Source organism: Vicugna pacos, chromosome 15, assembly GCF_048564905.1.
Source record: "Vicugna pacos chromosome 15, VicPac4, whole genome shotgun sequence".
Classification (NCBI taxonomy): Eukaryota; Metazoa; Chordata; class Mammalia; order Artiodactyla; family Camelidae; genus Vicugna; species Vicugna pacos.
Window position 1 is genome coordinate 45,484,774 of NC_133001.1, and position 25,987 is coordinate 45,510,760.

General features: G+C 45.7%; 1 protein-coding gene across 8 annotated transcripts in view; it reads right to left on the bottom strand.

The window, feature by feature from the left end:
* KLHL29 (kelch like family member 29) overlaps positions 1-25,987 on the bottom strand; it is a 295,708-nt gene that overhangs the window by 221,733 nt on the left and 47,988 nt on the right. For 4 of the 8 annotated variants that reach the window (XM_072938142.1, XM_072938146.1, XM_072938144.1 and 1 more), the window contains exon 2: positions 9,346-9,421. The exons of 2 other annotated variants lie outside the window; for them this stretch is intronic. The gene's annotated coding sequence lies outside the window, so the exon portion shown is untranslated. Of the gene's footprint in view, positions 1-9,345; positions 9,422-12,078; positions 12,203-17,285; positions 17,485-21,613; positions 21,692-25,987 lie in introns of those variants that run through there. 2 more of the 8 variants (XM_072938143.1, XM_072938145.1) reach the window with 2 other exon arrangements.

A 25,987-nucleotide genomic window follows, 5' to 3' on the forward strand; every position in this document is an offset into this window, starting at 1 on the left:
CAGCCCCCATCTCCACATCCACCACACCGGAATTGACACCCAGGTGAGAGCCCACCTCAAAGTCCGGACCCCACAAGCAGAGCCCAGAGAGACCGGGGCTTCCCTCTTCCCTCCCACCTTCTCTGCTCCAGGTTCTTATCTGAGGCCTGTCCCCTTCCTGGTGACTGACTCTGGGGCGTTTGCCTTGGTTCTTCAAGGGGGTATTTGACCTGTGCTCACAGCACACGAGAGGCCAACCACATTGGCCCTTTATGGGGCCCACTGCTATACATGTCAGGGGGCTGGAGACAGCATGGGGACAGGAGAGGCAGCTACCAAACAAGGTCATGGTTCCGGCATCTGCCCATTGCCAGGTCTGGCCAACATCTTGGCTGTCAGGGTTCAGGGTGCCCTGGACTCCCCTGCCCCTTAGAGAGAAGGGATGGGGGAAAAGTGGCTTCACAGGGTAAAGCAAGGTAGGCTTTGAGACTCAGTGGGTTTTGGTCTCGGCGTGGAGCTGCAGAGAGGTTTGGGAATCCCTTCTCCCAAGTCTGAACCCTGTAGCCTTGCTCATGGTCTACGCGGCACAATCAGAGCTTGGTGTTGATCAGGAGCATGGAAGATTTATCCTCTGAGAGGCCTAGGTCTAACCTGGGCCTAAATCTGTAAGGTTAATGGCAGAGTGATCACATTGCCAACCATCCACTCCACGCCCACCCCTGCCTCAGTCTCCTCCTCTGTAAAATGGGGATGATATGACTGAACATCCATGGTTGCTCTGCGAGTTAACTGTCTGAGTGGAAGAAAGGCACTTGGCATAGCCCCATGGCACCTATAACTGGTGGCTGTAACATTACTATTACCAGGCCTGCCACCGGGGCACGGGACAGGTGTCCCTGAAATACCTCCAGTGCCCTGGGAAGGGCTGGTGCCTTCTCTCCCACCACCTCTCCACAGAAGTGAGCACGCAGGGGACGGCTGGAGAGGGAGCTTCCTCTGGAGCTGGCTGACCAAGGCGCTGACCGTGTGTACAGCTGGCCTGGGTCTGTCTGACACTGGTCAGCTACCACTCCCTGCTCCCTCCAGCTCTCTCCCTGAATTTCCTCCAAGGGGACAATTTCAGCCTTTACCATCCCCTTCTCCACCCACCTCCTCCCCAGCAATTGGTAAACAAACTCTAGGACTTCGGGCAGATGCTTTCATAGCTTCTATTCCCTCATTCCATCTTTCCTCTGAGTCCAAGCCCTAGGGCCAGCGGCTAAAGACCCTTTCCCAGCCCCAAGGGGGTCTGAGAGGCATTACTTCGTCACCCAGTAGAAAGCTATTTTATTTGAATAGATCTGAGGCTGTTTTTATACGCTCAGGGAGAAAAAAAAATTGTGAAAGAGAAGCCTTTGGAGATTACGGTACTTTTTACCCAGATATGATGAGTTATCCATTTAAAAATAAATCACAGACAGGCAAGTTTCTCTGTACCCAGGCAGAAAGCAGTCATTACCAGGAATTTCTGTAAGTTCTCTGCTTTTCTTGGCCAATATAGAAACAGCCTAGGAACTGAAAATAGAATGAGAAGCTAATTCTGTTTTCCTGATCTCTACCAATGTGTGTAGGCAAGTGGCTTGATCACACCATGGCTTCACGTCCCATCTGAAAAAACACAGCACCATCGCTCACCAACCTCACGGCACTGGTGTAAACTAACCCAGTGACCGGGGAGTCCGGCCAGAGCCCACAGCAGTCATTACAAATGCACCAAATTGCTGGGCTACAGCCTGGCAGGTCTTGATGTTCAGATGCGGGCAGGAAACAAAAGGCAAGAGCCTGTGAGTGACAAGCTCAAGGTGACATAGTTGATTAGCAGGAGAGCCAGGACCACAATGCTGGCCTCCAAACTCCCCAGCCACTGTTCTTTTTTTTTTTTTCCATCCTGTCATCTCTCTACAGTTTAACTGTAACTGAAGATTCCAGGAAAGTCCCCTAAAAAGGTTAAACAACTTATCCCAACCCAGGCTTCTTTCCTGCATAAAGTCCTCCTCTCTCTGCTCTCTTTTCCAGCGAGCAGTAAATCAAATATTCCTTGCTGCATTACTTTTCAAGCTCGATGTTTCTAAATCCAAAGACATCTATAAATAATACATACTCATTTATATGTACATTTAAAAGATAAAAAAAAGCCATAACAAAGATACCTGTAGATTCTTCTGAATACTAATGGCCTACTTAAAACACAGTGGAAGCAAATGGCTAATGAACACAGGTAACCACATATGTGAATTTCCTTCCATCTCGGGCCATACCCAGTGAGGGAGCCTCCGTTCTGAACTCACTCCATTCACTGCTTCTCTCCCACGGTCACATTTAGCCATCTGCTGCTTCTTTTATATGTGGGACTGTGTATTTTTTTTCCTCTTCAGTTTTATATGAAACATTTAGCAATGAAGTAGCAAATAAAAATACTACATATCATCTAGAATTCATATAAAATTGTAGTTGGCTTTAACGCATCTAAAGGTTGATAAAAAGAAACACATAGATGCTTCTTAAAGGCTTGTTTATATTTTATTACACATTACACACATCTCACTCCATTGAGAAAATTTAGAAGTTGATGTGGTTCCCTCTGCCACAAGCTGGCAGGGTGAAGATTACCGCGTCTAGAGAACATTTTTCCTTTGGAACACAATGCACTCGCCTTGCAATTACCCCAGCAGACAGAAATGGCACAAATAATCCGTCAGCACTCACATCAGTCTTTGGAAGAAGGGTTTCTGGTACTTTTTTCTCCCCCAAAGGGAGCACCCTCAGTGTTGCCTGGCTACTCCATCCTTCACCCTGCCAGGCATCTCTGGTCTTTGCTCTAAACTGAGGATGTGGCTAGAGCACTATCACCTCTCAGCAGATGTTCAGGTCAGCTAGGAGCTGGCAGAGTTGGCATCTACCCCATCGCACACCCACGTGCAGAGAAACAGGGGAAGTCACAAGGCTTCAGGTGATGAGGACTAAGGTAACTCTGCTGGCAGGGCTGAAGGTGGTCAGAGGAGGTAGAGCTCCTGGGATGCAGGAAGCTCCTTGCCATGCCCTAATCTAGGTCCCGGAGGATGAGCACACCTGAAAGATCAACCTGAAGACGTTCAGAAGGACACGCATCTTAGATTGAACTCCCCTCCAAAGAGGACCCCGAAACACTGATTTGGATGCAAGGGTTTTTTTTTTTTTTTTTTTGAGTTGATCCAACAAAGCACCATGAGGGAGTAGGGATGTGAGACAGGAGACAGGGAAAAGTCCATCAAGGAGGCACTGACTGCTATGGGCAACCAGGGCTCATTCCTGCTGGGGATCCTCTGAGTGACTGGGTAGAACATATCTTAAAGTTTCCCCCCAAGACAGGAAGGAAGCTGAGGTATTTATTCATTATTTCCTACTTCTCCTTAGTCGGCAAGAGCTTTGGGGGTATCAGTCCCCCAATGCCTCCAGCCTGCCCCATGAGCACGCTGGGCACCCTCACACAGAGAGAGGAGGAAGTGGGACTGGAACGGTCAGCAGGTGCTCCCCAGGCTGGGGGAAGGGGCGTGGCACTGACAGCCTCTGTTGGGGCAGGTAAGCCAGGGCTCTCATCAGCATCTGGGTACTGCAGGGGGCTGCAGCCTCAGCACCTGTTCAGGTGCCGTGATCACCAGGACCCACCCCTTCTGAGTGAGCAGGACCACACTCTGCTTGCCACAGTAGGAGACCTTGAGTTTGCTCCTCCCCACAGTCCATGCCGTGTCGAATGCATTTGTAATGGGATCATCTGCTATCTGTCGGCCGTGCAGCAACAATGTATGAAACATAACACTGAGGCGCAAATTAAGTGATCTGTCTGCAAGCAGCCTGTTTAGATGAAGAAGGGCCGCCGTTGACAAATCTATTAAAATTATACATAGATTATCTAAGAGCACATAGATATAGCTTAGAAAGAGGACATCGATTATGGGCATTTAAAATACAACCCGGATTAAATCACCTTGTCTCACTTGAATGGGGTAATAATAATTAAGAGAAGAGGGAGAAATAAATTATATCCATCACCTTCCTGATTGAAAAAAAAAAGTTCAGAATTTTCATCTTTCAGGATGAAGATGCCTTAAAACATTAAGACTTCTGGCTGCTGCCATGAATCCTCCCCAAAACAGGACAGAGGGACCCAGAGAGCCCTCTGGGTACTCTCCAAATGGGAAAGGGAAAACTGGGAGACCAGGTGTGCCTCTCTTGGAAAGCAGAACCTAGACAAGAATTTGAGACAAATGGTTTATTTGGAGAGTGATGCCAGAAAGCTCAGGTAGAATGGGGAAGCAAGACAGGTAAGTGAAGGAAGCCAACAGAGACTGCCCTAAATAAGCAAGTCATCACTGCGGACACCAAAGCCAATCTCACTGGGGACCTCTGGGGGACAGAGAAGGGCATGTCTCAGAGTTGTCCCACCTGAGGCGAGAGGAAGCTGTAGTATTTGCCGCCAACTCCTATGTCTCATCGGCTGAGGGCTCCTGTCAGTGAATTAACTCCTTGGCACTTCGGATCTGTCCCGAGTGGCCAGCAAATGGTCAAGGGGCACTGGGCTGGGGACAACTGTGGGAAAATGAGCCTCCAACATGTGCAAACATACTGTGCTGGAAACTCATAACCTCTGATTACTTGGATGGAATTCAATTTGCCACTTTCCAAAGCCTAACAAAAACAGAACCCCCCCCCCACCACCATGTAACCACTGAATAATATTATAATCATTCTGCATGGAAATTGCATTATTTCCCTGATGGAAGCATAGGCTTTGAACCTCTCAGGGCTTCACCCACTACATTACTTTTCAAAGTATGAAGTAGCAGGTTCCAATTATCTGAAAAAAATTTAAAACAGTCACAGCACAATACATAGTGTGATCCAGACAGAGAGAATGAACGTTCTCCAGGACAGGCACCTTGATTAGTGCCTGTGACTGTTAAACACATTTCAGGTAATATAGTGATAATGGACATTAATAGTAGCAATAGTTCTGAAGTGCCTGAATATAATAATTTCTGATTATATTACTATTTCCTTTTGTGGTGCACAGTGCATATTTCCAAACGACTCTATGTTCATTAAACCACACAAAAGCCCAGCGGCAGTTCGGCAGAAAGGTGGCCAGAAGGGGCTTGCAGTTACTGGTGTTTGGGAAGTGGGGAAAGATGGTGGCCAGAGTTCTTGGCGGGGCCCGGCAGGCGCAGCACCACCTTCTGTGACCCGGGGCCACTGGACATGTCTGCCTATGCGCAGTGTAATAGGCTGATGGGTGTTAAAGGAGAATTCGGTGAATTAAAATTTTTGGTCTATGCCCAAATATATGACTATCTTTTCTCCTGCATCTCCCTTAATCCCTCAGAAAAAAAGGGTGTTGCCTTATATTCAATATAGCCAATGTATCATCTGATGGACTCTACAACCATAGAAAGACTCCTCTTACAGCGCACCCTCCCACCTAATTCAGTTAACACAGATGCAGTGGTTATTCTTGGGATTGTGACTTCACAATTTTAGTGTTGGATGTTGTTGTAAACAAGACTTTTAGAAGTCACTTTAAAAAGAAACTCAGCAATGGTTAATTGCTGCAAGAGATTGTGAATATTTACCGATAAGGAAAATGAAACAAAAAATCACAACTGCCCCAGCTTATGGGAATTGGGACCTGTGGCTTGGGATGGCACTTTAAAGGAGGGCATAATCCGCAGGTTCAAAAAGAGCCCTCTCTCAGGAACACGGATGAAAGTGAGGCACACGAGCCCTGCAAAACTGTCAGGGGACTCAAAGAGCCATTCTAGGGATTAAAAAAAATACACTGGGAACAGAACACACACTGGAGTTGAAACTGTACCTGACAGGTTTGGATAGTGACTCATGAAACATAAGTGGGAGAAAGCAGTATTTAAAAATCAACAGTTTACATATTTTATAAGGTTAAAGATGTGTAACTAAAGTAATTAATTACAAATTATAAGTAAACATTTTGTTGTTTCATTTATACTGCATTCCAAAAATGTACGTATATTCAGGTTGGTTAAAAAAATATTTTGAAGCCCTTTTGTTTGGGAAAGTGGGGAACTGCCTTATATTTGGGTGTAAAGTTAGTTTTCTTAGCACTGCAGGTATGTAGTTGCCATCCTAGCAAAGGCTTAATTTAGTCTAGAAATCAACCCCTCTAGGGACAAGAGAAGGTCTGTAGCCTGACAGATCCTTCATCGTGGAGATGTGAAAACTGAAGCCCAGTGAATTCTCTGTCCTACCACGGAAGCCTTAAAGGAAGAACAGAAACGTGGAGAGAGAGCCTGAAAATCAGCAGTTGGCTTTTTAAAAACTGAAGCATAGTTGATGTATAATGTTGTGTTAGTTTCAAGTGTTCAGCAAAGTGATTCAATTATGAATCAATCAATCAATCAATCAATCCAGAGTGTTTTTCATTATAGGTCATTACAAGATACAGAATACTGTTCCCTGTGTTATACAGTGAATCCTTGTTGCTTACCTATTTTATCTACAGTAGTGTATATCTGTTAATTTCAAACTCCTAATTTGTCCTTCCTCCTCCTTCTCTTCCCCTTTAGTAATGACAAGTTTGTTTTCTATGTCTCTGAGTCTCTTTTCATTTTGTAAATAAGTTCATTTGTGTCATTTTTTCAGATTCCACACATAAGTGATACCATATGTGGTATGTGTTTGTATCTGTATGACTTACTTCACTTACTAGGTAATCTCTAGGTCATTTCTATGTTGCTGCAAATGTCATTATTTCATTCCTTTTTATGGGTGAGTAGTACCCCACTGTGTGTGTGTGTGTGTGTGTGTGTGTGTGTGTGTAGCACATATTCTTTATCCATTCATCTGTTGATGGACAATTAGGCTGTTTCCATGTTTTGACTACTGTAAATAGTGTTGCTGTGAACACTGGGGTGCATGTATCTTTTCAAATGAGAGTTTTTGGCTTTTCCAGAAAAATGTCTAGGAGTGGGATTGCTAGATCACATGGTAACTCTATTTTTAGTTTTTTAAGGAACCTCCATATTGTTTTCCATGGTCGTTGCACCAATTTACATTCCTACCAGCAGCGCAGGAAGAGAACATGGCTTCTTGCAGGGACACCCCACGTGACGTCAGCCGGGCCTAGGCTCTGCACCTGTCAGGCAGGGGTAATTTGGGGCTGTGAACTCACTGGTCACAAGCTAACTTCAAAGAAACCCCCTGTTGGGGTTAATTCCACTGCATAGACACCAGCTTTCTTTTCTAAAGGGCTTTTCCTCTGGATCCCAGACCAGTTTGCCTCTCCTTGGCCCTGCCAGAACCTTGCTACTGCTTTTTAAAAGTGAAGACACATTGATTTAAAAGCATACATAAATATGAAGATAGGTCTCCCGTCTTCTTTCCAAATGGGAGGAGCCCTGCTGAGCCCTCTGGTGCCACCTCTGTCCACAACCTCGACCCCCCTGAGCAGCAAAAATCTCTCCTTCCCTCTGTTCGGGGTGCAGTACCGTCCACCTTCAGGCCTCAGTCTCCAGCTCTTTCTGTCTGTCAGTCCTGGGCCAGGAGTTGTCACATGCAACTATCCCTCCTAATGGGAGGAGGAGGTACTGTAATTAAAACCCAGGAAAGCAGGATCTGTGCTGGCTAATGATGTAGCTTTGGGCTGTGAGATCTACTTTAAATTTTATTAGTTGTGTAAATCCACCCGGCCCAACCCAGCAAAAATAGAGGGGAAAAGGTACATTTGAGAGTGGGTGGGGTGTCCTGACGGAGGAGCTATATGAGATTACCAGGGTCCTCATAAAGGTCTCAGTCAGCAAAGATTTCCCAGAAGCAAATGTTTCTCTTTCCACAGGGCATTGCAGCCACAAAGTCTCTAAAAAATTAACAGCTACACAAGAACTCCTAATCAGGATGAATTAAACTGGCTACTTCAAGGCCACGCTCCTCAAAGCTACAGGCATGGAATTTTTGGAGCAGCTGCAGGGAGAGCTGGAACGGATGAATTATGAACCGAGACCCTGTAGATGCTCCAGTCTGGTTCCAGAGCCCAGACCGAAAGTGGGAGACAGGAAAAACTGCAGGTGACCTCACGCTGGTGCATGAGTATCAGTCAAGGCTGGGATCCCCCATTTACAAGATTTTTACCCTTTGGCCTCAGTCTCCTCAGCAGTATAATGGGAACAAGAGCACTTCCCCATAGGGCTGCTGGGAAATTAAACGAGGTAATTCAATAAAGTACTCAGAAAAGGGTCCTGAGACACAGCAGGTTCTTAATAAATGTTAGCGATTATTGGATTATTTGATCTTGCTGCCACCAGAAGGATCTTCCTAAAACACAAATCTGGTTTCGTCTCATTTGGATCCCTTTAGTGGTTTCCCACTAAACAGACAAAATCCAAAATACTTGGCCTGGTATCTGTAGCCTTAGCCCGACTCTCATGACTTCTGCCCTTCCTGGCCATGGTGCCTCCACCCTGAACTACTGGAAGCTTCTGAGTGTGCACCATGCCCCCTCCTGTCTGTCCCTCATCCCCCGCCTGGCCAGCTCCACCGTGTGTGCGTATGTGGTTACCCTCTGGTGCCTGCGCTCGCCATATGCACACATTTATTGAGGCACTTTTCACCCTATTCAGATTTTGGACTGGATGCTTCTTGGTTGTGCGGCTGTGCTGGGCACATTAGGATGTTTAGCAGCATTCTTGGCCTCCACTCACTAGACACCAGTAGCATCCTTAGTTCCCTCCTCGCACACCCAACCCCAAGCTATGACAACAAATAGATCTCCAGACACTTCCCAGTGTCCTCCAAGGCGGGAAAGGGGATTAAATTACTGCTGGTGGATAACCACTGCACTAAACTATTAAGCCCACAGGCTCTATCTTATTTATTTCTCTATCATGGGGACCTGGTCCAGCACTTGACAAATAGTAAGTGCTCAGTAAGTGCCTGTTGAAAAAGAAAGAAGGAAATAAAATGAATCCAGTGCTTATAACATAGTAAGCATCTCCCCCAAGGATGAGATAAGCATGTTGGATCAAATAATGAGTAAGTGAATGAGACAGATAAAAGTCTGGTAAGCGACTAACTATACAGTGGAACTGAACAAGTAAGTCCTTCTCATCACTGAACATCTTCAAGGAAAATTTCAGCCCCACCCCTCAGCCCCATCCAGCTTCCCCTCTGTCTGTCCTACTCAGCCCCTCTGCATCCCAGCAAAACTTCTTTGGGGTTGCCTGGGCCTCCTGTCGACTAATCCACCTCCTATTCCTTCCTCAGCTCACTCTTCTACCCATCACTGCATCTCAGGTTCTCTCGTTAAGGTCACCAGTGATATACCTGTAGCTAAATCCAACAGGAGGTTTCCGCTCTTCTTCTTTGCCATCCCAGAAACCTTCAGCGTTGATGATCATTCCTTGAAAACAGGGATGAGAATCATGATATTAAACAGCTGGTACAGCAGGGGCACTGACCAATCACAGTGGATGCACTGGCCAGTCAGAATGACGGCTGGGCATCCGCGGTCAGTCCCACTGTGCTGTGTGTCCAGGCTGAACACAAGCCTTGCTTAAACATTTCTGTCCCTCAGCTTTGATGCCACAACAGTCTTGTTTTTTCCCCCACTCCCTTGGTTGTTATTTCGGTGTATTTTGCAGGATCACCCTCCTCTCTCTGCTATTAAATATCGGAGTTCCTGAAGGATTTTTCCTAAGGCTCTCTACTCTTTTTTTTTCACTCCGTTCTCTTCCCCCAGATGCTCTAATCCATGCTCAGAGCTTCAATTACCTTCCATATGCTGATGATTCCCCAAAACATATTATCTCCAGCCCCCTCTTTTCCTCCGAGTTCCAGGCTGTACGTCTCATCTGCTTATCTGACACTTCCAACTTAATGTCTCAAAGGCAGTGCAACCTGCCCCTTCCTCTGACCCAAACAAAACAAAGCAACAGGGACTTCTCCAGTGCTCTGGTCTCAGTGGGCAGACAGCACCACTAACCAATCAACTGTTCAAATATGACACCGAGGAGCCTCTCCCTCCATACCCACCCCATCAACACCTCTTCTGAAATCTTCATCTCCACATCTCTCTACCTCCAGTGCCACGTTTCTCACTTGGTTCCCCTGAATCCTCACTTGCTTTTTTCTGTTCTCATGTTGCAGTCTCCAGAGAGACTTTTCTCAAAATGCGAATCTGATCCTGTGTCTCCCCTGCTTACAGCTTTTCTCATTAGTCCCAGGTAGATTGGAGCCCCAAGCATGGCCCAGGGCTGTGCATGGACCACTTCCTCTCCTGCCTCATCTCACCCCTCTCCCTGTTCTCCTCCACACTCCACTCCACTGGCCTTCTTTCAATTTCCAAAATGTTCCATTCTCTTGCCGCAGGGACTTTCCACATGTTGTTTCCTCTCTCTTTAGCTGGTTAATGCTGATTCAGAGCCCAGCTCAAGCATCAACTCTTTATTTATTTTTTTGTAAGTATAGTTGATTCACAATGTTGTGTTAGTTTCTGGTGGACAGCATAGTGAATCAGCTATGTATATATTCATAATGAATATATATATTCTTTTTCATTATAGATTATTACAAACTATTAAATATGGTTCCCTGTGCTATATAGTAGGACCTTGTTGTTTATCTATTTTGTATATAATAGCTTGTATCTACTAATCCCAAACTCCTAACTTATCCCCCACCAACCATCTTTACACTTTGGTAACCATAAGTTTGTTTTCCATATCTATGAGTCTGTTTCTATTTTGTAAATAAGTTCATTTGTATCCTCTTTTTAAGATTACACATATAAGTGATATCATATGATATTTGTTTTTCTCTGTCTGACTTACTTCACTTAGTATGATAATCTCTAGGTCCATCCACATTGCTGTAAGTGGCATTATTTCATTCTTTTTTTAGGGCTGAGTATTATTCCATTGCATATATAATACCATAAGTTCTTTATACAATCATCTGTTGATGGACATTCAGGTTCAAAGCATCAACTCTTGAGGGAAGTCTGCCTTGATCTGAGACTATATATCACATCCTCATTTATAGAGCTATGAGAATTTATCTTTCCTTAAGGCACCTGTGTTCATAATTATAATTTGTTTGTGATTATATGATTAATTTACATTTTCCTTGCCTAGAGTGTAAACTTCACACAGACAGAAGCCATGACTACTTTTGTTCACATCTCTATTTCCAGTCCAGGGTGGGCAGCAAACTATGGTCTGTGGGCCAAACCTAGCTCGATGCCTGTCAGTAAAGTTTTATTGGAAAAAAGCTATACCCATGAGCTTCTGTATTGTTTATGGCTGCTTCTGCCCTGCAAAAGTTGACTACTTGCAACAGAGACAACATGGTTCTCAAAGCCTAAAATATTTACTCTACAGAAAAAGTCTGCCAACCCCTGCTCTAGGCTGGAGCACCAGTGCCCAGCAGAAAGCAGACACCAATACAAATTCGCTAAATGAAGAGTAAACAGGCAAGAATGAAATGAGTTTCTAGTAGATGCCTTGCTGTCCGCTGAGTGACTCAAATAAGCCCTCTCTAGAGCAACGTTGGCTGCCGTAGGCCTGCATCAGAACCCGTGGGGCAGTTACCAACGTGCGAGCCCTCACTTTTTCACGGGAGTGGGGATCCTTGAATTTCCTTTGGATTTTCAGCCAACAGGTCACCATAGGCAAGGAAGAAGCCATTTGTCTGACTACAGAGCCCTCGCTCCTGTGCTTCAGAGCCAGAGAAACTCTCACTGGCCATCCCATTCCAGCTGGACCCTGTCAAAATCTTGTGACAACCCTAAAGGAAGAACAGGGAATTTCAGAGCCACACCACCTCAAGGACACTGTGGGGATTCTATGGGCCCAAAGAAGTCTCAATCACACAGTGGGGGTCCTGGGTGGAGAAGGAGCCCAGAACCACACCCCAATCCCTGAAGTGACCAAAGGTCCTCTTGCCCAAAGCCTCCAAGTCCCTGCAGCTCAACAGGAATGTACCCTATCACCCCCAGGAAAAGATTGCCTTCCCCACTCCAGCCCCCAGAGACCTGGCCACTCCTCGTGCAGAGCCCACCTTGAATTCAGCCTTTGGTCAAACATCATCCTACGCTGGTCATGGTGTTTGCACGGGCCCCTCTCTCTACACCCTGCACTGCTGCAGAGGAAGGCCTGTGCTTTAAACCTCCTCCTGCCTCTGCCACCACCGCTTCCAGCTCCAGCCCCTGGACCAGGAAGACAAAGAGTACGGAGCACAGAAGGGTCTCAGCAAACACCTGGGAAAAGCCAACGGGCCTCAGAACAGACTGGATTTGAGCTGCACTGCCCGTGACACCTGAGATACTGATGGCCACCACCCCGCTCCCTTCCGCCTGGGCCTGCTTCTCCTGTGGCGTGCATGACTTGGAGTGACCCTGCCTCCCGCCCGCCTCTGCCCTCCATCCAGCGCTGCAGCTGGACCCTGTCAGCACATTTCAAACCAGCCTGGGTGCATCCACCGTCCAGCCCTGGAGGTTACTGGACTCCATGGGGCTGCCCTCCTGGTGGGAGAAGAGTCCAGAATTTTAATACTTATAAATAAATAGTAGAAAATTCCTGAAGCAGTGATAAAGCTGCATTCAAGCTGAAGCATTAAATGTGGCAGGAACAGAAAATACAATGTGAGCATTTACACCCAAGCGCAAATAGCCAGAAACCCGCAGAGCTGGCGTGGGAGAACGTTTCCAGCTCTTCACTCGTGGGTGCTAGACGCACGCGTCACGTGGCTTTACTAGAGAAAGGGCTTCAGATTTAGTTCTCAGATGGTCTGTTAAGATCCATGGGAAAGAGAAGGAACACTCCTGAGCGAGGCCCAAATCACTGCTCCAAGGATTCTGGGTGCCCTCTTGCCGGCATCTTCCCCCTCATCCTTCCGGGTCCCTGGCACAGCTCTGGAAGCACCTGGACCGGGAACCCCCAGGGGCCCCGGCTGGGGGTTCCGTGGAGGCGGCTCCCCCTCAGGCCTGTCCCTGTCATGGCCCCACTGCGTCAAGGGCTGGGGGCTCCTCTGCCTCGGCTTCTTCATTTACAAAACACGAGAGGACTCCAGGTCCTGTTCTCACATAGGCGTCTGCTCCAAAGCGGAATCCTTCAAAATAGGATTGGTGGCTGTGTCGGTCAGTGAGGGCGCCCATGACAAAATACCACAGTCTGGTGGCCTGAGCAGCAGAAATGAATTTTCTCACAGTCCTGGAGGCTGGAAGTCCAAGGTCAAGTTGCAGCGGTTCTGCTTTCTCCTGAGGCCCCTGTCCTGGCTTGCAGATGGCAGCCTTCTTGCTGGGCCCTCACACAGTCTTTCCTCCGTGTCTGCACACATCCCTGGTGTGTCTCTGTGAGTCTAGAGTGCCTCTTTTTCTAAGGACGTCAGTTAGATTGGATTAAGGGCCACCTTTGTGACCTCACTTAACTTTAACTGCATCTTTAAAGGCCATATCTTCACATATAGTCACATTCTGAGATCCTGGGGGTTAGGGCTCCGACATACCAGTTTTGGGGAGACACAGTTCAGTGTGGAACAGTGGCTAACAAATGCCAAAGAGATACTTTACCACGTCATGGGAGAATTAAGGAAAGCAGGGGACCACCCCTCCGTGGACACTTCATCCAATGGATGGATGTACCCAATGGCAAACTTGTGTGCCCTCAGAGGGAGTTCCTGAGCAGAAAGGTGAGTGTAATTCATACCCCAAAATATCTTATGGTCACTGGATTTCTATTTGTGTTGAACAGAAGTCTTCACTGCAGATGGATGGACCAATCAGCGAAGATGACAATAATAATAGTAAGACCAGCTAACAACCAGCCGAACCAAGCAAAGCTACAAACATTTTCATGTCAACACAGGTTGACAAGCAGCCTGGCTGTTTCCTCCACACTCCACGCCTGGCCCTTGGCATAGAGTCTGGTGAGCAGTAGGCATCCAGAAATATTGATTGCATGAAATTAAAAAAAAAAAAACACATTCACCGTGCAAGAGATCTGGGACAGAGGGGAGACGGCAGAAAAACGCAAGATGAGAGGGACAGTGAAAATCAGAGACACTGGGAGCAGAACGCCTGACAATAAGAGACTGTGCAAGTGAAGTAAGCACATTATGATTCCGTTTTCTGATACGATTATAAAAGGAAACAGAAGAAGCAGGATACATAACTGCTTCCAAATGTCCAATCTGCATCTTCTCAAAAGTCAACCCAGGATTTTGCAAAGAACGTACCCCAAGGTTACACAAACCATGAAGACTATAGACCAGCCGAAAACCTGGGGGTTTAAATAAAACCCACCCCACTAAACATAAAAATATTAAGTCGTTTTAAAAACAATTACTACATGAAATAAAGAATAAACACCCTAGCTTACTACTCTTCTGCCAAGCTCACCATACACTACAATACAGTAAGTCCCCTCTGCTGTGTGGACGGGGTGGGAGAGGAGGTGGAGGGAGAGGCTGATGCATGAGGCTAGTCGGAAAGCTGCAGTCAAAGCTTAGAGGGCCTGGCCAGGAGGTTAAGGATTTTGTACTCTCTCCTCTGGCAAGGGGGAGCCAGAGGAGGTTTTAAAGAAAGAACGGCTGCATCAAATTCGTATTTTCAAAAGATGACTCACCAGTTAAAAGCCCCTAATGAAAAGAGTAGCCATCAGCTGAAACAAATACGGAACAATTAGGCACTGAGCAGGACCTCCAGCGCACACATGTTCTCCTAACCTGCCGTCTTCGCTGGACACTAGATGGCAAGAGGCCTCTGGTCCCATGTTTAGGGCTCGCTGCCCTAGTTTCAAATGCTATAAAACCCCCTGCATCATAAATCTTCTCCCCAAATGCCGCTCTACAACATCTTCCTTCTTAAAGAGTAAATGCAGGTCAAGTAAAGAGTGCTGGGTTTGCCCATTGTAAGAGCGAGCCGGAATATTCTTCGGCAAAGGAAAAAAAACCCAAATACCAAATCCCTCTTATTTTATGATCTTGCTTTTTCTAAATATTCATATAAGCTGACCTTTTCAAGGCATCGCCTGGAACTGAAAACATGCTGGTAATAAATCGTGTTTCTCTGGCTTCAACGAAGCAGTGTCTTTGCTGTGAGTCACAAGTGTTTCTCATTCCTTGAGAGGCCCAGAGAACCAGGTTGCCAGGACCTGGCAGGGGCTCTGGTTCCAGAGGGAAAGGCCCACTCCACACTCTCAGCAAGGGGGTGTGCGCGCGTGTGTGCGTGTGCGCGTGTGCGCGTGTGTGCGCGTGTGCGCGCAAGTCACTCCCCCTGCATTTCCCATCTTCAAATCCTCCAAAGCACTTTCCTGGAAACCGTCAGTAGAGGGTAACCAGGGACCATGGGCACCTTCGGCAGCCTGGTGAAAAGCCTGTGGACTCCGTTTCAGAATAATACTTTTGAATACACAAAATAAAGAACGTAGGATGATAAAAGAAACCAGTTACATTTAAGTATAGTTACCAACATACCAAAAAAACAAAATGCTAACGTAATAAATGTCTTCTTTATTAGTGTATTAAATACTAAAGTCTAGTGGCATGTTTAAAACTATCATAATTTCAAAGTAATGATGAATATAAATGATATTTTGAGACATGTGCAACAGGAGGAGAATATCTGTGATTCCCATAGGTGACAAAGTCACACACTACTGTGGTTTGTCACCTACAATCATGAATTGAAGGGAGCGCCAGCTTTCACTGGGAAAACAGACATATGTTCCCCTATTCACACTCACAGACGTCCTGTGCTAGACCAAGTACGCAGAACAATTGGCCCACAAATGTGTCCTGCATGCTTTAAGCGGGGGACGCTACTTCCCAACCTGATGTAATCATAGAGCATCTCTTGACCTCTCTTGGGACGTGACTGCTTGCATGCCGTGGGACTGTTGTAACGATTTAATGGGAAGTTCCTTCCCTTAATTTTTAGTGTTAAGAAAGAAGCAATCAATGCAAGAGATTAGGAACTGATGCACCCAAGGCCTGGACCTATACCCCCTGGAGATTTGGGCCTCTGGGACATGCTCCTGACGTCAAAATGGCGCTTATCAGGTTCTGGTGGGAAAATGGCGCCATATGCTTTGCCCACCATGAGGGATGGTTCAAACCAGAGAGACTGAAACTTGAAAACAATATTGTTATTCTGCAGTTTCAGGTGAGGCTGGTGGGGCAGGAATCCGGCTTCCACTGTCACTAGCTGTGGGACTTTCAGATTGTGTTTCTTTTCTGTGCCCCAGTTTCCTTACTGGTAAACAAGCATCTTTTCTTCACAAAGCTTTGTAAAGATGAGATGAGACAACACTACACATCGATGTTGAGAGCAGAGCCTGGCACACAGGAGGCACTCAGTGACCACTGGCCACTTTATTAATTACAGCCCCGTCTCAGGCCATGACGATGCCTTGGTTCCTACATCAGATGCTTCCTCCCTCATCCTCCGGCTGTTTGAAATAAAGCAAAAGCCTGGAATAGAGGGTGGATTCTTATCCCAAAGTTCCCATATGGCAGGGAGGAAACTTTTATTTTCAATAGGATTTCCAAATAATCTCAATATGGGAGATGCAGCACAAGCAAACAAAATCCTGAAGCTTCAGAGAAATTCTGCCTCTCGGCCCTGTGCCGGCCACTGATGCATTTTCCTGTCATCTCATACAACACAGGTAGTTCAGGGGACAAAAGACCCCGCCAGATGGCATGAGGACTAAGCCACGGCTGGGGCAGGGTAATGTTTTCCAGGCCATTTCCTGAGACACCAGGTCGTCACATCAGTAAGAAAACGTCGCAGGCATAGATAAGAGACATTTTAAAAAATTTCCTTTTCTTTCTTTCTTTCTTTCTTTTTGAAACACACACTCCTATAAAAGGAGACAACACAGTTCTTGATCTTTAGACGTTTACAGTCTCTCAGGGGAGAGAAACCCAGACATGGAAAAGACATAAAAACGCACAAAAAACCACAGTCCCAGTGTAAACGTGCAGCTACACGGAAGTGCCACTCTAGCGCTCTGCGGTGGGGGAATCCACATTCTGAGTCTCCCCACTTGGTCTCATAAAATTCTACCCACCTGCAGACGAAAAGAACACCCCAGAAGGAAGTCAGTAAGTATCTCAGGCTTGAGGGATGTAGTTCCCTTTATCCTGTGGCCTTTCTAAAGATGTTTCTGTCATTTTTACAGTTAACACTATTAACATGAATGGATGACTGCACGTCAGCAAGTAGGAGCGTGGTTCCTTTCAACAAGGGCCGTGGTTATACTTACCCTGTCCCAACTTGGGAGTAGAAATATTGAGGGTACAAAGGGGAGGCCCTCCAGGTGACATTCCCAGAACTATTGTGAACCTCAGAGCCCAGAGAGGGGCCATCAGGCTGCCCCAGGGAGAAGGGGTGGCGTGCAGGTGGATGAGGACTTGCGAGGCCCACGCAGGATCGCCCCGTTCCCTGGGACACAGGTGCAGCCCCTGTGGGGAGAGTTGTGCAGACTGAAGTAAATGTTTGCTAAGGGAATGAAAACAGAGAGGCGGGGCCCCCCAAACAGAGCTAGAAACGTCTTCAGGGACAGCCAGGACAAGAAAAATGGTAAGAAATCACGTTTACTGAAGACTGTCCCAGGCAGAGCTTGAAGCCTTCACATGTGTTAACCCAGTGAGCTTTATGCGAGTGAGCACTGGAACTCTCCCCGTAATGAGATGGGGAAACCGAGGCTCAGAGAGGTCAAGCCATTTGCCTAAACTCACACAGCGAAGTGGCTGTGGAGCCAGGAGTCTTCTGCCTTCAAAGATGAAACTTGAAAAAATGTACTTGGTTTAAGCCAAGTGACAGAATCCAGTCACAAAATACCACCTATTATAGGACTCCATTCATTTGATACGCCCAGAATAAGGAAATCTATAGAGACAGAAAGTAGATTCGTGGTTGCCAGGGGCTGGGGGAAGAGGGGAACAGGGACTGCTAATGGGTGTGGGTTTCTTTTTGAGGTGATGGAAATATTGACTGTGGTGACGGCTGCACGTATCTGTGACTATATTAAAAAACACTGAATTTGTGCACCTGCAATGGGTGACCTGTGTGGGATGTGAGTTCTCTCTCAATAAAGCTGTTATTTTTATTTATTTATTCATTCATTTATTTTTACTTAGTTCAAATTCATTTCTTGGGAAGCAAACCAGGGAATACACAATTCTCCTTTCACTGGGGGTCAGTTGTGTTTCAAAGGGAAATGGATCCAGATGAAAAAAATGAGAGGAATGCCTATTTTCTTGAGAGTCTCCTGCTGTCAGAACTGCTACCTGACCCTGGCCCCCGGGCACGTGGGGAGCCCCTCCTGTTCTGCAGAGAAGGGTCTGGCTACACAGGGACCCCGGTCTCCGCTCTGTCCCCACAGCACAGCCACCGGGCAGCACTGTTACGTTATTAAATATGCATTAAGAAGACGTAAGACCTGCCTGCCGAAATCTAAGCTACGGAAAAACAACCCTGACCCTTCACATGATCCTGCGGCGGGGGCAGCCTGGCCGGCGCGACCCAGGAAGTCTTGGGAGAGGCGCGCGGTCTCACTGAGAGGCTGGATGAAAGCCCGAGGACAAGGCCGGCGCTTGATTCCTGATTAACTTGCTCATGTTCTCCCCACTTGTGTCCTGAATTGCAGAATTGTTTTCCCTGCTATTTGTCACACTGAGGACATGAGCCTTTTAATTGGCGAGCAAGCAGACATGCCGCTTGAGATGTCAAAAGACTGTCTTTGTTGAGAAGTGGCTCCGTTAAGCAGAGGCCCTGCAAGTCGAGGGCTGTGTCTCTGAGTCAGCTGGCCAGCCTGGCCTGAGCGCAGAACTGAGCCAGCCAAAGGAACAGGGGATTTAGTTTATGCAGGACCTTGTAGGACAGCCCCTGGAGGCTGAATTCTGCATGACATTTGACACTGGAGTTCCAGAAGGCTTGGCCCTCCCTGCCTCCCATCCAATACCCAAACAGTGCTTTCCATGGCACCAGGGGCATGGGCTCATCTGAGGGGTTCAATATGGTGCCTTAGGTTAATGGCCCCAACTAATGGCCTCCCCTATCTACACCCTTTGTCCTGGAACTTTGTAGTACCCTTTCCACCATAACCCTGAGCACGACCATGTAACTTGGTTTAGAAAAGTAAATGTGCATCTCCGCTTCCTCTCTCACTTCTCAGGAACTGCTATGAGAACATGCTGGCTGGGTTTGCTGGAGGATGAGACCAGCCCACCCAGCCAGAGATCTGTCAGCTGAAACCAATCCTGAGAGATGCCAGCCAAAACAACAGAGCCACCTAAATGGCCCACAGCTGACCACAGAGGCACAAATGAACCCATCTAAGACCAGAAGAACTAGTCATCCTACAGACTAGATGAGCAACATTAGATGTTTATTGTCTTAAGCCACTGAGTTTTCTGGTGGCTTAGTTGCATAGCACTGTGGGGTTCATAGGTAACTGATTCACCCAGCCAGTACAGGACAGATGGAGATAATCCATGGTGGTTGGATGTCATTAATCACAGCCCACTCCCCACATTCAGAGTCTAGCTTTAGAGCCCCCCACCCCTTGAGCCATAAAGACACATAGATCAGTTGGAGATGTGCTGAGAATACATGTCACGGGGGACCAGCCAGGCCAGGCATGAGCTCATGGAGAGGCAGTCAAATTTACAGAGCTTAGTCTCTGGAGCCAGACAGTCTGGCTTCAAATCCTGGTTGTACCACCTCCTGTGTCATCTTTGAGAAGTTAATGTACGAAACCATAGATTGGCTCAATGGACATCCATTCAACCTTCCTCCTGATGTGCCTTTAGGAAAGCTAAAATGGCATGTTCCCTGGTACCTCCAGGGACCCAGATGTGTTTTAGGTTCTACAAAGCAGATGGGCTTGTATATGATCTGAGAGGCCACGGAAATGAGGTGGGAGCCATACGGCTTTAGATTCTACTCTCCTCCTGCCAGGCAGAGGCTAGGAGACCAGACGCTGGCTTTGTGGGTGTGTTGGAAGGCAGAATATCCACTCGGAAGCCAACAGTCATGGTGACCCATCCTGGTCCCTGGATGGCAGCGAAGGTGGGTGTCCTGAGGCTGGTATTTCCCATAGTGGGGTCCTGATTCCCAACCTTCCCACCTGCGGAAGCAGCAGTCCTGATGGTGCATTCTGCAGTGCATGTTGGGAATCATTCCTGGAGGCTGAACCTAGATCCTGCCTTTCTAATGATTTTGGAAACTCCCAGTTCTCTCTGGTAATCTCTGTTTAAATAGCCAGAGAGGTTTCTGTTTTCTGGCTTATGAACTGTAATAGAGGCATTTAATCTCTCTGGGCTTCAGTTTCCTCATCTCTAAAGGGATATTGATATTTAATGCCTCAAAGGGTTGTCACAAGGATTTGATTAGGTAAGTCATAGTAGGCAATTAGAACAGTGCCTGGCATATGGAAAGCATTTAAAATCTTATTATCAGTAGATTTCTAGAAACTTGCTGGAGCACCCAGCATTGACATATTATTGGGTCTACGAGATGTCCAGTTACATTCTGATTTGGGGACATTTTTCTAGCCTTCATGCATGTCTTGTGGATCTTCCAAGGATGAGGAAGCTCTTAGTATACTGATTGGGTTTGGATATTTTCAGTCTTGGGCATCATATACTTTCACCTGGCGTGGGCCACTTCTCTGCATGAGTTACCTTGTCAGTCATACAGAGTGAAATTACAGGCATCTCGAGCCTCTGGTTTTATCCAGCTCCATAAACCCTTATCCCAAGTCCTTGGGACCAGATCTACTTTGGAGTTTAGAATACAAATGCCATATATCATGATTCTCCCAGGAGGTTTTAGAACAGCACCCCAGAATCAGACATATTAATATTTCTATAGCAAAAGTTATGAATATTTACATTTACTGGGATAAATAAGGACTCTAAGTGGCCTTATGTCAGTTTAAGTCAGGTTCTTCTGTCAAATGATTTCTTACTTCCAGAGCTTTGCCTATTTCAGATATTTGGAGAAGGGAGATGGGTCTTTGTGTAGGGAATACTGACATGACAATGGCCCAAGTGCCAAGACTGAGGGGAGCACGTTGGGTCACGGAGGGTCGGCTGGGTCCAAGCCTTGGCAGTCATCAGTGTTCGGGAGACAAGGCAGGCTGATGTGTGACTGGTGACTTTTCATATTCACAAGGACACCTGACCGAGTGCAGCAAATGCAGGCACCTCCCAAGCAATGACCCCAGCAAAGCTATCTTCTCCCTTCAAACATTTAAAAGAATGGGAGGACAAGACGCCAAAGGAAGACACGTCTGGGGAGGCAGAGGGCAGTGTCGTCACTTTGGGAAGAAGATGACGAGTGTAGCAGAGCACAGGAGGAAGCTGCATGCTTTGAACCAGCAGTCTTCGGGGTTCAGAAACCACTTTGGTGGCAGGAGTTTAATTCTGAGGTTTCTTTTACCTGCTGCCCTGGGCCTCCCCCCAGAGCAGTCTCAGAACCACGGCTCCCCCCTCGCTGTGCCCCTTGCAGAGCCTGCACCACGAGTGCTGGTGCCCAGGACATCTTTGTCAGCACCACTGAAGGGCAAGGTCTTCTTCTACCCACCTGCCTCCCTCCCTACAGGACTGATGTCACAGGACAGTCAGGGAGGGCCGTTCTAACTCTGGGATTCTGGGCACAAACCTGTGAGAGAGGAGAAAGAATTTATGAAGCAGGAAAGCAAGGTCGATTTTGTCACCTAAGATACAAGCAGAGCCCAGGGCTGGGGAGACTGGAGCAAGGGAATTTAAAGGGAACGAGGCGGCCAAGAATTCCTAGCTGTGGTGTCGTTTACACACAGGTTCAAAGGGCTGCTGGACCAAAGGAGAAGGGTCAGGAAGAGAGGAAGACAGTGACTGCATGGTGGTGAACGCCAGCAGAAAGGTCTACGTTTGGTCCACAGGGCAGTGCAGCATCCACTCCAGCGCAGGCCCACGATGGCAAAGGTGGGTCGGGGTGCGGCCGTGTTCAATGAAGTCAAACACGAATGCCTCAAGCTGACTTCAGACGCTGAAACACTTGTCTGAACCTGTATCAGCCTTTAAAATCCTTCTGCATTTATTCCTCTCTGATCTAAAATGACAAGATTTAAAGGATGAAAGCTGCTTGACCTGGAAGCAAAGGTGTTTTTCTGCATTAGGTAAACCTGTCAAAGAGAGGTTCCTTTGAAAAGTGCAGTAAATCTAGGCTGGAATCAAGGACGGCGGCGCATTGTTTACATATTTCAGCAGCGCAAAACCATCTGTGTTGTGTGATTCCCTTCCTTCCTTCCCTCCTCCTTCAGAAATATATCCCTCTACTTCAAATCAGTTTGCAAAGATGCAGTTTTAAAAAAGATACAAGTAAAATAATGTCAGGCGATCAGGATAAATATAGGAGAAATAAGATAAAACCAGAGAGAATGCCAGAGTGAGTGCTCAGTAACACCCGTGAGTTTCACAGGGTTTTTTTCTTAGCACATCCCTCAATATAGGACCATGATGAGTCACTAAAGTGTTGTTCATCTAAAGCAATTCCATGGAAGTCACTATGGTCTAGATTGCTATATGGTACCTAAGTGTCCAGCATGACCCAGGAAGAACTTTAGAGCATTCATTCCCCAAAGGACCAGATGCACTGGCCATCCCCCAGACCCGCTCCGTAAGTACTGGTGCCCTTAGCAAAGCTGTTGGTGTGGTTTGGGTTGCTGAGAGTCTGTTATGATGTCCGTCACAGTCTGACTGAATGGACCGCAGCCACTCCATGCTGAGGTTCAGCGGTCACTCGTGAGCTTTTGCCCTATGGGGTTGGGCTGACCTAGACAATGTCAGGACATGACAGGGACACACAGTGCTTTTATCCAGAGGAGGGTCAAGGTGATCTTCATGAATCTCAGGTCTGACAGATTCATGAACAGAAAACTGGCAAGTAGACCCAAGTCCATTTGAAAATTTGATATATGATAAAAGTGGCATCTCAATACTTTGGGGGAAAGATGAATGGTCTTTGGGAAAAAACTAAATTTGAATCCATATCTCATACCATTCACTGGAATAAACTCTAAATGGATAAAGTGATCAAAATGGATAATGAAATTAAACAGGAACTAGAAGAAGACATGGGTGAATTCCTTGATAACCTGGGAGAGGAGAAGGCTTTTCTAATTTATGACTTAAAATCCAGAAGTAATGCAAGATTGATAAATTTGTCTACATCAAAATAAGACAAATTCATGGTGAAATACATTAAGTAGAGTCAAGATGAACGGCAAAACTGAGAAAGGAAAACATCTGCAACCTATATCAGAGACAAAGGTCTTATATCTCTAATATTAGAAAAAGCCCTGAAAACAGAAGAAAAAGGCCCAATGCATAACAGAAAAACAAAGGATGTATTCAGTTCACAGAGAGAGAAAGGGAAATGGCCCTTAGATCTATGAAAAAATGCTCAACCTTACTCAATAAGATAAATACAAATGAAAACTAAACTGGAATACCATCTCTTACTCATCATATTGGCAAAAACCCAACAGTGTGACAAGCATTTTGTGGTTCAGGCTGTGGAGACCGAGGCATTCTCACATATCACTGGGGGAATGCAAAAATGGTCCAGCCCCCAGAGAGGAGAATCTAGGCATACCTGATGAAATTGTGTATGTTTTAATCTTTTGACCCATTAATCAATCCCACTTGAAGATACACCTTCTCACGTATGAGAAAGCACATGCTAGAGATTACTTATTACGGCATTGTTGGTAAAAAAAAAAAAAAAAGGATGAGAAACAACCCAACAGCCCATGGATAGGGACTGGCTGAGTCCACTGAGATACAAGGAGCATCACACCTGAGGGAGGAGGAGGACAGCCCTGCTGGACTGATATGGGAGTTCTTCAAGGCTACCGTGAAAAGCGGACAAAGCAAGGCGAAGAAGAGCACAGACGCTATGCTGGTGGTGTCTAAGAAAGAAGGGGAAATGAGGGTGAATACAAAAAAGATAAACCCAATGCTAACAAAATGGTTACCAATGGCGGGGACGTGATGGAAAAGACAGGTATGGAATCAACGTTTCTTATTACTTCTTACTGTATAGTTTTGAACATTAAACCATGTAAACACTTAACATTTTCCAAAAAAATTAGTTTAAGAAGGATTAATTTAATTCAAACCTTATAATCCAAAACAAATCTCAACAAATGAAGCTGTTTATCAAACGGATAACATAATCACACAAAGAATGACTTTCGAACACAGTTCTTTCATAATAGGATATACTCTAAGGTAGAAAGAAGTGCAAAGAGAAACTTAACTCAGCAGTTTTACTCTTAGTAATAATATGGGTCTTGTAAGTGGAAAGCTATTTTATGTGTGTATGTGTATTATATACAAAGAGGTAAATATGTTAATATATAAGATTCAAAATTTTAGCTTGAAGAGATACAAACATAAACAAAACCAAGAAGAAAAAAGTCTTGAGTATTTCATTTGAATTGGAAATATGAATTTGAACATATAATTTGTTAAACAAATGTATTTCCCAGCTCTATCCACTAAATGGTCTTAGAATGAGCATTCCTAGTGCCTAGATGTTGGTCTTAAATTCCAAACTAAAAAGAACCAGGGTTCCTCAGGAAAATGGCTGATTCTAGGTCTGGAACAGTGAAAACACGAAGTCTGTCTGGGACATATTGTGCCTAAAAGCAAGGAGGAGCTGATTTCAGCCAATAAATATAGAAAGAAAGGCAAAATTAGAAAATTATTGTTCTACATCTGAGATAACTAGCTTGGGTAAGGGTCCTCAAGGGATGCAGAAGTCAGTAGGTAAAAACTTATTGCAAAAAGCATATTTGCCCAGGGCCAAAAATCACCCCATAGATTACTTGCAATTACAGAGGGAAAAGCCTATGTTTGCAATGGTGTGATGTGACCACCACCTTTAACCCAGTGATTAAACTTAACTTCACCGATAGGGGACACCTGACATTATGTGCCTCTGGGTATGAGGTCATGTAAAGGACACAGCATCATCTATGGTGTATTCCTGACAAAAGCACATATAACCTGAATCCAATCAAGCCTCAAAACCCAACTTCCAATCTACAGGAAATACAGGAGATAGAGGAACAGGTCAGACACCATCACGAGGAAATAACTGAGCAAAATTAGGATGTGGGATATCCCGCAATGCAACTGGCCTGGTCTCTTCAAAAAGTCAATGTCCTGAAAAGAGAAAAAAGGTGTGGGTTTGTTTCAGAATAAGAGACTAGAGAGACATTAACTAAATGTTATGTATGAATGGATTTTTTTAAAAAAGCTATATAAAAAATGTATTTTCTGGCCACTGGGGAAATATGAAGGTATACCAACCAAATGTCAGATGATAGTGGGGAATTATTATTAATTTTCTTAGCTGTGATAATGGCAATGTGGTAATGTAGGAGACTGACCCTATAGTTAGGACACATGCTAACGTATTTAGGGATGAAGGGTCATGATGTCTGAAACTTTTTACATGATTCCACAAAAAAACCCACCTCTGTATCTATTTATCTAGATCAGTCAACCAATCTACAGACAGATATGCACACACATATAAATTAAGCAAATACGGCAGAATATTAGCAATGATTGAATCTAGGTGGTGTGTACACAGAAATTCATTGTACTAGTCTTTTAACTTTTCTCTATGTTTAAATTTTTCAGAGTAAAAATTGGGGAAAGGAAAAAGAATATTAGATTGATTCTAACCTAAAGTGGCATCAGATTCAGCATGGTGGTAACAATTTTAGTTTGAAATAACTATAGAGCATAGATAACTAAATGTCCATCTTGACCAGGAAAAGTGATTTATAAGGCACCCACAAAATATTTAACTTTGAGCAAGATAACTTCCTGATGAAAACCCCATGATATACTGGTTTGTAAAACATATCCTGATTGGGAGGGTAGTCGGTTACCATGGTGA